This window comes from Chelonoidis abingdonii, chromosome 10, assembly GCF_003597395.2.
Source record: "Chelonoidis abingdonii isolate Lonesome George chromosome 10, CheloAbing_2.0, whole genome shotgun sequence".
Taxonomy (NCBI): Eukaryota; Metazoa; Chordata; order Testudines; family Testudinidae; genus Chelonoidis; species Chelonoidis abingdonii.
In genome coordinates this window covers 51,673,411-51,690,568 of record NC_133778.1, presented here as the reverse complement: position 1 = coordinate 51,690,568, position 17,158 = coordinate 51,673,411, and the positions used below count along the sequence as shown (strand labels likewise).

At 42.6% G+C, this 17,158-nt stretch overlaps 1 protein-coding gene across 2 annotated transcripts in view; it reads left to right on the top strand.

The window, feature by feature from the left end:
* Positions 1-285: 285 nt before the first annotated feature.
* GALNT13 (polypeptide N-acetylgalactosaminyltransferase 13) overlaps positions 286-17,158 on the top strand; it is a 379,070-nt gene continuing 362,197 nt past the window's right edge. The window contains exons 1-2 of one of the 2 annotated variants that reach the window (XM_075070224.1): positions 286-467; positions 1,795-1,886. The gene's annotated coding sequence lies outside the window, so the exon portion shown is untranslated. The remainder of the gene's footprint in view (positions 468-1,794; positions 1,887-17,158) is intronic. The other variant, XM_075070223.1, reaches the window with a different exon arrangement.

Sequence of the window (17,158 nt, the reverse complement as noted above, 5' to 3'; positions counted from 1 at the left end):
CTCTGTGGTTCTGTCTGCCCACGTATCGCGGGACTTGGGCGCACCGCTCCCGCCAGTCGCGGGAGCCGATTGGGTGCTCGCCCGCACAGCCCTCGGGGAGGAGGGGTCTAGTGACGTACAAGCCCGCGCCCCGTGCGTGCAACCCCCACCCCGGGAGGGGGACCTGGAGCTGTTCGCTGCGCCGACACGCGCGGGGGGAGGGAACTGGTGACGTAAAGGTTCCAGCCCCGTGCGAGCCCCCGGTTGCTGTGATAGGCGGAGCAGATCGGGGGCGTGGCCGAGCCGCCGCGGCTCAGCTAGAAGTGACAGTGCGCCAGGCGCGCTCCCATCACCTTTTTTGCCTCCTGCGTCCTCCTCCAGCCCGGGGCGGCGAGATGGAGACGCTGCTTGTGGACGAAGAGAGGCCGGAGCGGGGCTCGGCCCCGGAGGGCGTGTGAAGCCCTCGCTCCCCGCCGAGCGGAGTCCAGGTGAGCCGTGGCGCCAGCGCGGGGTGCCCCCGCTCAGCGGGGTGGGGGAGTGCGGAGGGCGCCCCGCAGCCGTGGTGCGGTGAGAGCGGGGCTGCCCCGGCGGCGCTGGGTGCTCCCAACTTTCTGCGGGGGCTGCGGTCCAGCCGGGCGCCCCTGGCTGCGGGAGGAAGGTGCCATGGCCGTAGCTCCTGGCGGAGGCTGAGCTGATGCTGCAGGGCGGTTTGCGGAGCCTCAAAGCCAAGCGGCGAGGGCACAACTTTCTCGTGGGTTTGTGCTGCCTGGCCGGGGGAGGAAGGTGGCAACGCTGAGCGGCGGTATCTGGTGACATCGGGTTGGCATCTGTATCTGCCTGGGTGCTTAGAGGCTGCCTGGAGGGGTGGAGCGGCGTCCCACGGCGCCCGGAGGAGCATGGCAGAGGGCATCTTCTTTCCTAGGTGCGCGGCGGGCTGCGCTGTCTGGCAGCGGGCGGAGAAGGTCTTCCAGCGAATGCTGCCTGACAAGCAGATGGAGTATCTTCCTTCCCAGCCACCCTCAGCACAGGGTAGGGGACGGTATGTGGGGCGGGGAAAGTTGCAGCCTAAGAAGGAGATTGAGGTGTGGAATTAGGCTTCTTTATCCTCAGGGACATTTATTACAGCGATATTGCCTGGCAGAGAGGGTGGGGGTGTCTTCCTTGCTTAGCTCCTTGATGCACTAAGTATTGCTGATAGGATTGGGGTTTTATGTCTGTACATGCTGCTGAAATCTGCTCCTTGGCTGTAGTAGTTTGTGGGCTATAGAGAAGGGTGGGTAGATGGAAGAGGGGGCTCAGGAGAGACTTGTTTGCTTGTATTTTCACTGAGATGCTGCTATTGTGGAGGAATTTCAGACTCCAGAGAGAACCTGTCCTGAGTTTTCGGATTATGATAATTATTGCAGTTATTTTTTGAACAAAACAAATACATGGAAAACAAGAGGCAGAAGCTCAGAAGTCAATTGTTTCCCTTGTATACCTACTTCCTGACACCTATTATTTTTTCTGTGTTCAGCTTTCATTCTTTTAAATATTTAATGTAAAGACGTCTGCCTTTTTGCTATTCATTGTGCAGCAGTTGTACAGTGTGATCTGGAAACTAACAATTTGGGCAGATTTCCTGCTGTGTGGAAAGAGAAGGGTGAGAGTGCAATAGAAGTCAGAGTCAGGAAACAAATTTGTATGTAAGATATAGAAATAATTGAAATCTAGGGCTGAGGGGCGGAATCTTGAGAGTTCATCGCCACATACTGAGGCAGGAACAAGTACACCTAGACTGTCCCTGATAGGTGTTTGTCTAACATATTCTTGAAGGGCTCCGATGATGGGGATTCCACCAGAGCCGCAGGACCAGCGGACCGTCCGCAGAAATGCCTGCGGCAGGTCCACCGGAGCCGCGGGACCAGGTATGACTGCAGCAGCTCCACTGGAGCCGCCTGCCCCTCCCCCCGGCAAAAATGCGCCCCCCCCCACCATAATGCTGGCCGCCCTAAGGCGACTGCCTAAGTTGCCTAAAATGAAAGCGCCGCCCTGTCCACAAGTCTCTTGATAACCTACTCAGTGCTTCACTATCCCTTATAATTTAGAAGGCTTTTTCCTAACAGTAAACCTGCTGGCAGATTAAGTCAATTATTTCTTGTCTACCACCTTGCAGTGAACATGGAGAACATTGGATCTCGGTCATCTTTATAACAGCTCTTATCAGGTCCTCCCTCAGTTATCTTTCTCAAGACTAAACATCCCAGGTCTCTTACTCTGTCCCTATGAGGTCAAGTTTTCTAAATCTTTTTCATAATTTTTATGCTTTCCTCTGGAACTCTCTCCTGTTTTGTCTACGTTTTGCTGAAAACCGGTTAGCCCAAAACTGGACACAGAACTTCTCGCTGAGCCTCTCGCCAATCTGCCATAAGTAGACAGCATGATTAGTTATTTCCCTAGGGCTACATATGAACATTCCTGATTAATAACCCCAGAAAGAACTTAACCTTTTTCATCAACTGCATCATATTGTTGACTCATCTCATCTGTGAGGATACGTTATAATCCCTGGGTCCCTCTGCAGTAGCTGTCTAGCCAAGTTATTTCCCATTTTATAGCTTGTGTTCTTTGATTTTTTTTCCCTTAACTAAGTGTAGTTTTGGTGCTTGTGGTGATGTTAATTTTCTCTTGTTGACTTCTTCAGACAATATTCTACACAGTTTATTTAAGGTCATTTTGATTTTAATCCTGTCCTCTAAAATGTTGCGGCACCTCTCCAGCTGGTATCAGTACAAATTTTTAATACATATTCTGTATCGTCTCCAGGAGACGCTCTCTGGGGAACCCTCCACTGAATTAGCCCTGCCCAGTTTGACAATGTATGACCATTCAGATAATTAACTTTGAAATACAGTTTTCAACCAGTTCGGGACCTATTGTATAGTAGTATTCATTTAGACTTAATTTCACTAGTTTTCTTTGTCCTTCCCAAAAGGCGGGACCGGTGTAAAGTTCTTTTTGATCCAGTGGGAAAGGAAAACACGGCCAGACAGCTGGCAAGTTGAAACACCAAGTGCAGTTTATTAATGGGGAGAAAATGACAACTTGGGCTGGGAGGAGCACTTTACAACTAACAGAAACTATTCACACCAAAAATCTGTACACAAGTTTAACCCAGCTATTTAGCATGCACCAACACAATTAAACACTGTACAATTAACTGCTTTGACAAAAGGTAAACGAATACAGTGAATTGAATTGATTTGTGTGCACACTTAACCCAAATATGACTCCAAATGAGCTCATAGCAGTTCTTACAACAACTTTAATTATGGTACCATTTAACATAAGAACTCTTTATGACAAGCAAGATACCACAGACTCTAGGACAACAGCATACACAGAGCTCATCACAGACAAGTTACACATTAGCTCATATGACAGGCAGTTGTACACAGACCCCAGCTAGCATATCACTACATGGTATTTAACCAAACACACAAGAAGAGCAAAGGAGAAAATTAGGCATGAAGCACAGGACAGTTTAGCACAGCACAGTTAGCACAGCAGTACCGTATTCCAGACGCAGCTGACCAGCAGAACAGGCACGAGAAGCATATCGGATCCGGGGAAATAAATAAGCATCCGTAGTAATCCGTAGAAAAATACCGTTACTAAATCAATAATCCATGGGTAGAACCCAAGAATAAATAAGTAGCATGGCAGAAAACCCAAGAAACGAATAAAACACACGTCCCGAGCCGGCTATAACCTGGGGAGCCCCCAACTGAAGGGTTGATCAGGTCCTTCAGTCAGTTAACGGACACTCCCAACAGACCCTGGCTTGAGGCATGGTTTTGTTCCAGGGACTGTTTTACACCTGGCAAGATTTGATTGGTCCCTAGCCCCCCACCCTCCAGGTTCTGAGCTGTTGCCCCCTATGTGGACAGATTTTGCACACGACACACTGGAAGCTGCTAGAAGCTGCTCACAGCACACTAGCACAGGTTTGCACACAACCCTAATCCGACCCTTTGAACTACGTTACCATTGGTCAGACTGGGCCCCTTTGCACAAGGCACTTAGGTGGTATGCACACGGTACTAATCTGACCCTTGGGTTGCTGGGCAGAATAGCAAGAGACTGCACATGGCCCTAGCCTAACCCTTAGGTGACCAGGCAAAAAGAGCGGGAATTTGCACACTGCCCTTTAAGGTTGCACACAGCACTACGGTGCTGCATACAGTACCAGTGTGAATCCAAGATGGCTGACAATTGGCCATACAGACGCCATCTTAAGGCCCTGCAGGCCGCCATCTTAGGCCAGAGGCCGTTGGGCTCCGACATTCTTATGAGAAGGTCATGTCAGATTATGCCTTACTGCGACGCTTTACTAAAATCAAGATATGTCACAACTGTTGCTTCCCCCAATGAACTAGGCCAGTAACTGTCAAAGAATTAGGCAATTAGGATGGTTTAGCATGATTTGTTCTTGACAAATCAATGTTGGCTAGTCCTTAACCCTATTATCCTCTAGGTGTTTATAAACTGATTTGAACAGTATCTTTCCAGGGATTGAAGTTAGGCTGACTGTTCTGTAATTCCCTTTGTCTTCCTTTGACCCCTTTTTGTACATTGTACTAAATTTGCCCTTTGCCAGTCATCTGGGACCTCACATTGTTTCTCCCTGGGAAATAATCTTGCCCATGTCAACGCTGTTCTGAAACTCTTGATGCTGAAGTAAATACTGGACAGAACATTAATACTCTGTATAAATTATTTTTACTTCAGCTATGTATTTGCACAAACACCATTTAATTTTGCAGTAGTGGTAAATTGACACTTGTATAACTTGCCCTGAAAATGTTAATGGCATCCACAGTCCTAAAGATGGTAAAAATGTAAAGCAGGTGAGATACTCCCGTGCCAAGATAGTAGACAATAAGAGACTACCTTAGTGAGTTGCTGGGAATATAATATATGACAAGATATTTGCAAGAACTGATAATCTTCCATATTACTTTGCTGAAAGTGTAATATCTACCTCATTGTGGCATTTGGGGTTTGCGACATACGTGCATGCAGCAGGAGATACCCTTTTTTGTGTGGGAGAGTTCTAAAAGTGTACTCACTTCATACTGACCAATTATTTCACTTGATGACAGCAACATTAGGAAGAGGGAAGCATTTGGATTAAGACTGTCTGAGAACTGGGAATGAAGCAAATAGCATAAGTACATTTAGCATATTATTTGTAAATCCTACCTTCATTTTGTTCTCTCTACTTTTTTAGTGACTTAAGCAAAGTGAATGTAAAATGCTACCATTCTGATTTAGTAGCCTTTTATGCTCACTTTGAATGAGTGTAAATGCCCAAACAACAGGGTAAAAGAGAATCTGGCCTGTGTGTTTTCAAATCTAGGTTTTTGAGTCATCACATGATAAAGGGACGAGTCAGCTGTAAAGTTCAGCTTACAGAATTCAGGTTTACATGCCAGCTATTCTTCCAAGGATCAGGTTAAGTTTGATTTCAAGTTAACTGGATATAAGTTAATTTAAATTTGTTAGAAAATACTTATAATCAGTTTAGAACAGTAGAGGCAGAAGTAGTAGCTGGAATTGCCATTATTCTTCCTTTGTTGCAAAATGAGGAGAATGAGCATATTTGTTTCGGTGTTTCTGAATGACTGAAAATAGTAAGCGAGTAATAATTGAGAGTAAGGCATGATTAGAATTAAATACTTCACAGCAAAGGAAAAGAGTAGGGTCATTTTAGCTGCTTGCTGGCTGTTGCACTCCAAGCAAAGAGATAAGCAGAACATTTACATTTTCCCATGAAATCTCTATTTTCCATTGTATTCTCAGTTAGTAGCACAACCTCATTCTAGCTCTTAATAAACCAAAGGTCTCTGTGTCCTGTGCACATGAGTAGTACCATGTAAAGGTTCTAATGAGTTAAAACTATATTTTACTGAGACCCTGTTTTAAGTCATGAGTCTTCACTGTGTTATACTGTGCTTTAACCAGAGTCATTACTACAAGTATTCTGGTTCTTTTATTATTAATGGGAAAAAACAGCTTTGAATGTTATACTGAGCGGGTGCAAAGTGTTGGGGGTGTGGTTAGAAAGAATGGACTTAAGCCAAGCTGTTGCAAGTACTTATTCCAGGAATGAAGACCAACCTAAGTTTGGATCCCCTGATTATCTTCATAGGTTTATTCAGTGATTTCTCCATTGTGGCATTTTTTTTTTTTTTTTGAAGACTAAATGAAATGAAGCAGTGGCCCCTCTCTCAGGGCTGCCAGCAGTATTTGGGCCCTGCCCCTCCATTCTCATGGAGAGACAAAAACCTGGAGGAGCAGGCAGACAGTGAATTCTCCACTTTCCCGGGGCTGGGGAGGTCCGAGCTTCCGTCTTGGGGTGGTGGGTGGCAGGCCCCAGCCACGGGGCTTTGGGCTCTGTTCCCCGTCCATGTGGTGGCATGCTCTGGCCCTGAGCTCCCCCTCTGCCCCCATCACTGTTTTCCCCTGCTGCCTCCCCAGTGCCCCATCACCCCGGCCCCCACTGCCTCGTACCCACCTTCCTATTCAGGACTTAATTTGTCCCCAGGCTTGTCTTGACTGAGTGAGTCTGCTGTGTAAAGTGATATTTGTTTGTATGTTAATATCACTTTTCACAGCAGACTTAGTAGCTAGCAAGTCTTTAAAAAAAGCAAAAGAAACCAGAAAAAAAGACAACATGCAAAGCATCTTATTTGTGTTTCTATTCTGTTTAGGTCCAGTAAAGTATAGAGACCAACTGTATATTATTTTTATTATTGAGTCTGCCAAAAAACCCACAACCCTACATAAATAATTTACAATAATTTGGACATGTATATGTGCATATTTATTTGTTTTCCCCAAAGTTAATTAAGTATTTTAGGGAGAAAATGGTCAGAGCCAGCAGGAGTTGGTGGCTGCACTATGAGGTCATCAAAAATTTGTTGAGAACCCTTGTCTTGAGCAGTGTTTCACAACCTTTCCAGATAATTGTACCCCTTTCAAGAGTCAGATTTGTCTTCCATATCCCAAGAGTCACCTCATTTAAAAACTACTTGCTTACAAAATCAGACATAAAAATACAGAAGTGTCACAGCACCCTATTACAGAAAAATACTTACTATCTCTTTTTTACCATATAATTATAAAATAAATCAATTGGAATATAAATATTGTACTTAGGTTTCAGTGTATAGTATATAGAGCAGTATAAACAAGTCACTGTACGAAATTTTAGTTTGTACTGACTTTGCTAATGCATTTTATATAGTCTGTTGTAAAACTAGACTAATATCTAGATGAGTTGATGTACCCCTGGAAGACTACTGCATATCCCCAGGGGTACACATACTCCTAGTTGAGAACCACTGTCATAGATCCTCTAGTGTAGGTTTCCAAAATAGACACAACACTGTTCTCAGGTATGTTGTAATTTGGATAGCCTTCTGAGGGCACAAACAAGGAAACTGAGGCACTTGTGGTAAGTATGCTAATACATACTCCCCCCGCAGAGGAAAGTTACTGAGTTCTTCCTCTTTTAATTTATATGAAGTGCTTATTGTAGGTAGGACAATGCTATAACTGGATCGTCTAGCTGGAGCGTTGTCCTATAACCATGTAATTTTTGAGTCTCTGCTGTATCAGTTTGAGTTTCTAGGAAGTGCTTTGCCAGCATGCAAAGAAAGTATAATTAATGAAGGGGAAAGTTTTATAACTTGGTTTAGGTTGGAAATTCTTTTTCAGCTTTAGGTTGTTTCTTTCTTTGTAGCAGTAAATCCTATACTGTATTCTGTGTGAACCAGCCATAACAAACAAACAAATGAACCACAGTGCGATAACAAACAAACCACAAACAAGTAAACTATACACACATTGACATCTATGCCTCTCAATATGTAGACAAATAAATTTGGCAGCAAAATTAGGGACAACACTTAGATATCAGAAACAAAGAATAAGAAACCTGGTAAGACTATTTAATATAAAACTTTTCAAGTTGTAGTCTCTTATGAGACAGTAGAATAAAAGGGGACAAATATATTTTTCTTGAAAACATGGTAGAACTAAATTTCTTCCTCTTGAAAAGCCTAGATTACTGTATATACTCATTCATAAGCTGAATTTTTTTGTAAAAAAGGGAAGTACCAGAGATGGGGGTCAGTTTATGAATGGTATAGAAAGGGAGAGGTGGGACACAGCCCCTCCCCCCAACAGAGGGAGCAAGGAGAGGCAGCAGAGCCAGAAGGAAAAGTGGGACCAGAGTCTCTCCGTTTCTGGCCATGCTGCTCACCCCACAGCCTCCGAAGCAGCTGAAGCTCCGGGCCTGTCAGGCTGCAGCCATGCCATTTGGTCCCACCCCCCAGAGCAGGCTATGGCTGCGCTGCCTGGCCCGCTGGAGCATGCTGCTGCTGTGCCACCTGGCCCAGCCTGCTGGAACATGCTGCAGCTATGCCGTCCAGTCTGGCCCGCCGGAGCAGGCTGTGGCTGCGCTGCCCAGCCTGCTGGAGCAGCTTTAGCCAGGTCAGAGACGTCCTCCCCAGATAAGGTGGGAAGGGATGGGATGGCGAAAGTGTGGGGGTCCTGGGAGAGGGGTAGGGTCATATGGGGGTTGGTCACAGGGGTTACTCCCCTGACTCTCAGCTTCTTCCCCTGCCAAAATTTCCCCACCACTTGCTGTCCCAGTCCATCAAGGTAAGCAGCTGGTGCGCCAGGACACTTTGTTTACTTAGGTTTACCTCCGTTCCTGTGGATGCCCCAGATAAACAAACCATCTTGGCCCCCCAGCGGCTTATCCTGATGGCCCAGGGGCCAAAGTTTGACCCCTGAATTATAGGATTAGCTTATGAATGAGTTATAAAAAAAAATTTCCATTTTTATTTATCCATTGGAGGGGAGGGGGCTTATAAACTAATCGGCTTATGATCCAGTATATACGGTAATTATTGCATGGTGAATTGCTTAAATGAACAACACTAGGAAAAATAGCTCCAGGAATGAAATTTTCTGTTCAATATTGTGAGAGCTATATATTTTTAAAGGACCTTCGTTTCTGCATGATTGCTTGAGCTATATTACTGAGGATAATAACAGGAAAGAGAGAATATACACTGTAGCATACTAATTTTGGAATGATGCAGTTTTGAATTTACAATAAAAACAGTGAGACAGGATTCTAGATCTGGTTTAAAAATAGCCTTGTATTTTCATATTCTGAAGTTACTACTGTAAATTGTTTTTTGATATCAGGGTTTGAGCCTATTTTTCTTGAAACAAAACAAACAAACAAACAAAACACCTGACAGCCTCTTCATTAAACAGAATAAGCAAAATAAGCTTTTGTTGTGCTGTTGTATCTCAAACCATTTTCTGTGTCTCCTGCATGCATAAGGAATGTGACAATGTCCTTCTGTAATAACTAAGGGCCAGATTCACACAGGTATTTAGGCTCCTGAATTCCATTGAAATCAATGGAAGCTCGGAAACTTTGTGGATCAGGACGTCAGTGTGGGTAAGTCTTATCTTCAGTCTAAAGTTAGTAGCCAATAGTGAGAATTGTCTTTGACTTTTCCTTTCTGAGATAAAATTATCAAGTTTACAGTGCTGGGATTAGATTTATATGCTCTCATAGCACTGAAGTTTTCCACACTGAGGTTTTCCACACTGTTATGGTTTCAGTTTAAGTCTGTAACAAGAGAAGTCAAATAGCAAGGCTTGAACAACTTGATTAATCAAAGATTAATATAGCATAATACAGAAAGGAAGGCCAATACCTTGTTAACCAGTCTGGGAGGCAGCTGTTCAGATGTCTCAAAATTTGAGCTTCACTTTATTTCTATATATACTAAAATTGTGTAAAAATTGATGAGGGTTTCACTGTTTCTTTATAATACTTCAGACCTAATATTGCATTCTTATCTATTGTCTTTGTGTTTTAGGAAGCCTTTTTGCTAAGCTGTTTACTGCAGAGTCTGTGCCAGTTCCTATTTTGATTTGACCATAACATTGCAAAAGTCAGCAAAACTTTAGAAACATCCTGCACCTAGCTATAGCTTGGTACAGAGGGCATGTTAGCTAAGCATCAACAGAATTGTTTTTTTCTTTTTCTCTGGAATTTTTCTGTACCTAATGCTGAGTTTACAGTACTTCACAACTCATCTTTTGTACCTCATGGATTTTCTCTTATTTAGCGCCATACATTTTGCAAGACATATTTGTAGTAGCCAGGCATAGTAGAATACCTTAAGGCTTGTGGCCTGAATGTATTTCTTAAGACCTGTTGTCTGATACTGCAGGAGAATACAAGAGTCATGCAAAAGTTACAGTATCTAACTGTAGTTCAATTTTAGAATTATATGATTTAGCGTGAATATAAAGTATTCTGAATGTAATGTACTATACTTATTTACTATTAACTGCTTTCTTATTTTGGTTACATAATGTCTCACTTTTAAACACACTTACAGTTACAGCAACAAACATATTACATTACTTGATTAATAATGATACGGGGATGCATATATTTTCTGGTAGATAGCAAATAGCAATTTATCTTCCTGATTAATAATTCTGTTTGTGAAAGCTGTTTCTCCAATATATCCTGTTTACAAGAGTTAGCTCAACAAACCTTGATAAAGTCCTTTCTTGATTGGTAACTGTTCCTATAGCTTTTAGCAACGTACAGTAAAAGCTGTTTTATCTGGCACTTCACCACTGGAAAGCTTTGTAAATCAGCATTTCTGATCTTCGTTTAAATTCCAGTTTATAGTCCAGTTGGTGCGGGGCAGCAGGGGGCTGGGGCTCCAGAGGGGGCATGGGCTCTGGGAGGTAGTTTGTGTGCGGGAGGGGGCTCAGAGAGGTGAGTGGAGGCACAGGAGGGGGTGCGAGGTGCTGGATCTGGGGGCCACTCACCTCGGATGGTTCCCTGCAAGTGGCAGCCTGTCCTGGCTGCTCCTAGGCAGAGAGGTGGCAGGCGATGCTGCATGCTGCTCTCACCCCAAGTGCTAGCTCCGCAGCACCCACTGCTTGGGAACCATGGCCAATGGGGGAAAGGGGGGAATGGGGCCTGTGTGTGGCGACAGTGTGCAGAGCCGCCTGCCACGCCTCTGTCTAGGAGAAGCTGGGACAGGTCGTTGCTTGCAGGGAGCTGCCCGAGGTGACCGTTCCCTGGATCTGGCACCCCACATCTCCTCCTGCTCCCCAACCCGCTGCCCCTCCTGCAATCAAACTCCCTCCCTCTTAGTTAACCAGTGTTTTTCACTTAGTGGCACCCTCCATTTCTTCCAACATCCTGGATAAAACAGCTTTTACTGTACATAACTAAAACTTTGCAAACAGTATTTTTTCCCTCCATTTTGCCATTGGTCTGTCTGCAGAGTAACTTGGGGCTTTGGTTTACTTTGGTCAACAACACTATACCACCTATACATGCCTTCAACCCACCAATCAAGTATCTCAGTTTCTTGTCCATGGTCTTGCCTGATTGGCCTAAGCAGGAAGTGAGTTCTTCTTGGCCTACGTAGCTGGTTACAAGAGCCAGGGAGCCTCCAATATGATGGTGATAACCATGGAATACAGTCATGGAAACTTGGTGATAGAACCTGGCTGCACACGAAAACAGTTACTTGATATAAAGGGCTCTGCGTAGCCTGCCCTGTTCAGGTGGCACTAGCCCTCCAACTATTTATTTAAAAAGATGATGATGTTGGATTTGAAAAAACTATATTTTCACCTCTAAATAGAGCCATTTGTGACTTTCTGTTTATTAGTGGGCTTATTATGAAAAGAGCATTTTATGTACACTGTTCAGTGTTGCTATAATACTTTGAGAGTGTAATTTGGGGACTTTTGACCAGTTTTCAGTCAGAGTAAGTGCGCAGTCTCAAAATATGAAAATGTGACCCTCAGAAACAATCTAAAAAAGAAAAGATGGACAGTGCACTATAGGTAACGAATGCAATATAGCCTAGGGTAGCAACAGCAAGAAGTGCTATTGCCAACCCATCAACAGGCCACTTGTGACCTTTATATCAATTCAGCTTTACTTGCAGGTTCAGTTTTTAAAAACTTTGTTACACAGGGAATATGCCGATAGGCATTTTGTGCATACCAAAGAAGATAAACTGCTGCATCGACTTACAGCTTATTAGTTTTTAGTTAGAGTGCATGCAGAATAATGGGATGGCACAGCTGGGGTTGTGTGCAGGTTGGCTAGTTTCACAACACTGTGGAACTTTATAGCATCTGTGCTAGTGAATACTATGAAGTAACACAATTGTAAAAGGTAGTGGGGAAATCCTTTGGTACACAGTTGATAACAGTCTGATCTACATTCTCACTCTGATATTTGTCCCCTGGCTTTCCCGTAGTTCATTATCTCAATAGCTGGCTGTTACTGCATCATTTTATCCCTGTTTGGATGGGCAGTGCACATGGGGTTCTGGCCTGAATCTGTTAAGCCATGAACATTGTGTGTCTGTGTTACTCTAATGCACCTTTGCAGAACATTGAGATAGCACCTGTAATCTGGAGACCAAAATGAAGACATCACTTCTGCAAGGCACACTGTTAATTGACTGACTGTGACAGGGTAAAGTGGCATCTTAGGCAAGAGTCTCTTAACCCTTTATATCTCGTGGCTGGGCAGGGTAAAGGAAGAGGAGGCAGGTTTCAGGGGAAGGATGTATACTGTTTCCCATTCGCTGGTTGAAGCAGTGAAAAAGCCTCTGGAGATTGGCTAGTATTTTTTTTTCCATTGAATTTGTTTTATTTTTCATTGCTTATGTCAGGGGTCGGCAACCTTTCAGAAGCCTCAAGTTTCAGAGGGGTAGCCATGATAGTTTGGATCTGTAAAAGCAGCAAAGAATCCTGTGGCACCTTATAGACTAACAGATGAATTGGAGCATGAGCTTTTGTGGGTGAATACCCACTTCGTCCATTCACCCACGAAAGCTCATGCTCCAATTCATCTGTTAGTCTATAAGGTGCCACAGGACTCTTTGCTGCTTTTTCAGAAGAGGTGTGCCAGGTCTTCATTTATTCACTCTAATTTAAGGTTTCACGTGCCAGTAATACATTTTAAGGTTTTTGAAGGCCTCTTTCTATAAGTCTATAATATGTAAATAAACTATTTTGTATGTAAAGTAAATAAGGTGTTTTAAGAAGCTTCATATACAGTTAAATTTAAAATGCAGAGCCCCCTGGACCAGTGGCCAGGACCTGGGTAGTGTGAGTGCCACTGGAAACCACCCTGCGTGCCACAGGTCGCCAACCCCTAACTTATGTCCTTTATAAGAAACAATACACTGTGCCCTGAAGAAAAAAGGCCTTAAAGGACTTGGGTGTGGAGTTTGTCCTTTCTCTGGCTGGTGAAATAGCTCACCATCTCACAATGGCCAAAGGCTAGACATCTCAAGGTGGACCTAGACTAGAGTTTCTGTATTTGAATAGAGGCTGAGCAAAACTCCATATCCAAACAGTCCTTTATTTTAGGATCCAGATTTTGTAAATGGCCTCTCTTTTTGTAACGGGCTGAGCCAAACCCCTGCATTTAAACACCTCCTAACGTTATGGTTTTTGAGCCCATCTATTACAATCTTCAACTTAGTAAAACTAAGTATTGCTTCTCTGTGGTATAAATTATGACTCTTGGGAGTCAGGGGAACACCTCCAGTGTCTGAGTGCCATGGAGGAAGGCACTGTATCTGTGTACACCTTTGGCATTTAGGCAAACGTGCCTGGCAGCATCACTCACTACACCTTTTAAATAGCATTTTAGCTAATGTTTGCCGGTACTGTGGGGCCAGTGATACCAGTACACACTTCTGAGGCTTGGAACACAGCTGGTAGTGTTGACTAGTCAATGTCTTTCTCTCCTCAGTGCTTTAAGGCCAGATTAGGATGAATAATGGGGGAAGGAAGGAGAGATCCTGGTAGTGGAATCTATTAGAATGTAGAATAGTTTTCCAAAGGCATTGATGTAAGTCTCATCACTGGGGCCTCTAAAATCTGCCTTAGACATCACAATACAAAATATATTGTAAGTAAGAGAGAGAGAGAGAAGGTAGATGAGGTAATATCTTTTGTTAGACCAGCTTATGCTGATGAAAGAGACAAGCTTAAAAGATCTCACCTACCTTGTGTGTCTAATATTTTGAGACCAACACGGCTACAACACTGCAAATGCTGTAATGAATAGTCCTGCAATGGGAAGAGAATTGCTTAGATGAACTAAAAGGTCTTTTCTCACTCTAATATCTGAGAGTCACAGATGTGAGTTTTAAATGAAGAATAAGTCCATTTTTAAATGTCAAGTAGAAGATTCTCAAGAGGGGGGAAAAAACTAAAAAGAATTATTAAAAGATACAATGATGTTGATTGACTTTTAGCTAGAAATATTGAATTCTAATTTTGTTGTCTTATCAAATGTGGAAAGGCACTGTTTTGAGGTCTTGATAGGCTGTCAGTTCCACCATAATTTTTGCAGATAATTATTCGTAAATTAATAAACTACTTGTGGGAATCTAATGATGCCTCATGCTGTTTCTGATCTATTCCTAGGATATTTGCAGACTATTAAAATGTACTGAGAATTAGTTTCACAGTAACTTAAACATGTCTTATCTTTGGAATAAAAAGTCTGTATAAAACACATTCTACTTTCAAAAAATCACAATTTAAGCAGATAGGGTTGCAAAGTTTACTTATTAATGCCAAATGACCCAGGAAGGTTTCTGGAGTGGTTGTCTGGTTTGGTTTGTGCTTTGGTAGCAAAACTGATAAAGTATGAAAGACATCTGTCACATAGAGCGTAGCACACTTTAAAGATATACTAAACAAAAAATTTAATTCTCACTCTCACACTGTTCATTTTAGCCTATGAGATCACCTTTTATGCTTTCATGGCTCCAATATGTATATATTTTCTATGCAGTTTTCTTGCTTCATATTGTCCAATTGGGAATTGTCACCAGTGCACTAATGCCAAGTTAAATGCTGATGTAAAACTTGATATAAATGGAGTTTATGTTGAGTCACCTTTCTCCAAGCAGTATTGCGATATTATCCATTCTGTACATTCTGCATTTTCAGTTACTTCCACAACAGCCTTAAGTAGCTGATGGTCACATTAATTCTGCGACTCACCTTGGATTTAAATTGGAAATTACTTCCTATGGCCTTGAGCTCAGGTGTTGAACTGGACTCTCAACTGCATCTTGTGCAGCAGAGTTGAATGTGTAGACTTTGCTTATTTCTCATGCACTGCACTAAGCTGAAGTTGCTTTGCTATGGGAATTGCTTGCCCCATTTCTTTGCCATTGACCTCAAACTCTTGGGACATCATTATAGGTGTGCTTCTACGATTTATTAAACTGGCCACTTAAGATCTAAAGCTAAAAATGAGGTTGTTATTGACCTTAGGTCAGTATTGGGAGGTTAGACACTAAGGCAGAGTTTCACATGCTATTTCCACTAGTTCCTTGTAGATTTTTATGGGTACTTTTAGTATTGAATGCTGCTCTCGGTGTGGTGTGGTCTGCTTTGCTGGCATAGTCTCTGTGTTGATTTGAGTACATCACCATCACCACTTCTTAAGTTCCATCTTCATTAGCCATCTGCATCAGTTTCAGTGTTGACTGTTGCAACAAAATATTGCTCACAAAATGTGTTTCTGCAGCTGTATGGGCTGTTCTTTGTAAAATGATGCAGCATGTTAACACACAACATTGCACACAGCTATTACCATACCAGTGCTAGTGGCTCTCCTGAGGCCCCAGTGGAGTAGGGTGACCAGACAGGAAGTGTGAGGGGGTGGAGGGGTAATAGGAGCCTATATAAGAAAAAGGCCCAAAAATCGGGACTGTCCTTATAAAATCGGGACATCTGGTCACCCTACAATGGAGGGGAGGGGGAGTGATTGGGAAACTAGTGAAGTATTACAAGACAAGTCTGCAGATGGCAGAGGGAAGAATTGCAGTGGCAAATTGAGATAGTAGGTCTGCCAGAACTGGAAGACTAGATGACTCGAGTGACATCTTGTATTTAAAATTGTGTTAGTGCAATCTTAAAATGCAGTGTATCCCAGCTAAATAACAAAAAGATAGGAAATAAGAGTGTTAAGGTCCTAAGAGGTGTGCAATGAGTTACATTTATTTATTCACTCATCCACCTTTCTATTGCGCCTATAATCCTGAGCAACATATACAGTTATTAATATGTACATAAAAAATATCAACCAAATAGAGATCTTCTGCTCTTCCAGATTGTAATTTTTTGCTTTACTATGTTTTGTCGGGGAGAAGAGTAGGGTGTGTGTGTAATTCATTATCTTTTTTGATTTTTATAGGGAGGCATTAGAAAACAGGTCTCTGGTGAAATGTATAGCTTTATATACTCCTATGTTGCAAAATATATACTGTAGAATGTACAGTTCAACATAACTGAAAGGCAGGATTTCAGTACTCAGTTGTTTCTAATTGTGAAACCTTTCTATTTTATTTGTATGGTGTTTAGTATTTTATTATGAACAGAATAAGGATGCTGATTTAGCTGGAAGATGTTGCTACATGCAGTATCCTATGGGAAAGCAAGCATACTTTATTTGCAGTGAAGATATTAATGGTGCACACTTCATTGCGTTTCTTGTCTGGAAGAGCAGTTGAGGTAACCTTATCCAGTGTTCCTCCGTTTATAAATAACTTAAAGCTTTGCTACCATATGGTAAAGTGATATCTCCGGTTAAACCAATTTAAGATTACACTAAACCAGGAGAAATAACTGAAACACCATCTCTGCCTTTTAGAGGATAAGCTTTTATGCTTTTAATTTACACACCACCAAGAATCCTGGAAATGGTGAACCATTTGCTTGTCGTCTTGATTATTAAGTGCATGATTTTTCCTTTTAACCCTAAATATTAGAAAGCTCTTGGGATACCTGAAAGGTTCTACCTTTTTGGTTTCTAAGATGAATCTGAAACTGTTGAAAAGAACCTTGCAACAGTTCTCAAAACAAAACTAAAAAGACATGCTGTGGAAGTCAAAATAAGAAAGATTTTAGTGAGTAATACAAACTTTATGTGCTCACTGAAATGAAACAATACAGTGGTTTGGAAACTTAGCTGAATTCCATCAAAAATTACCTCCGTGAGAAATGCAGCTAC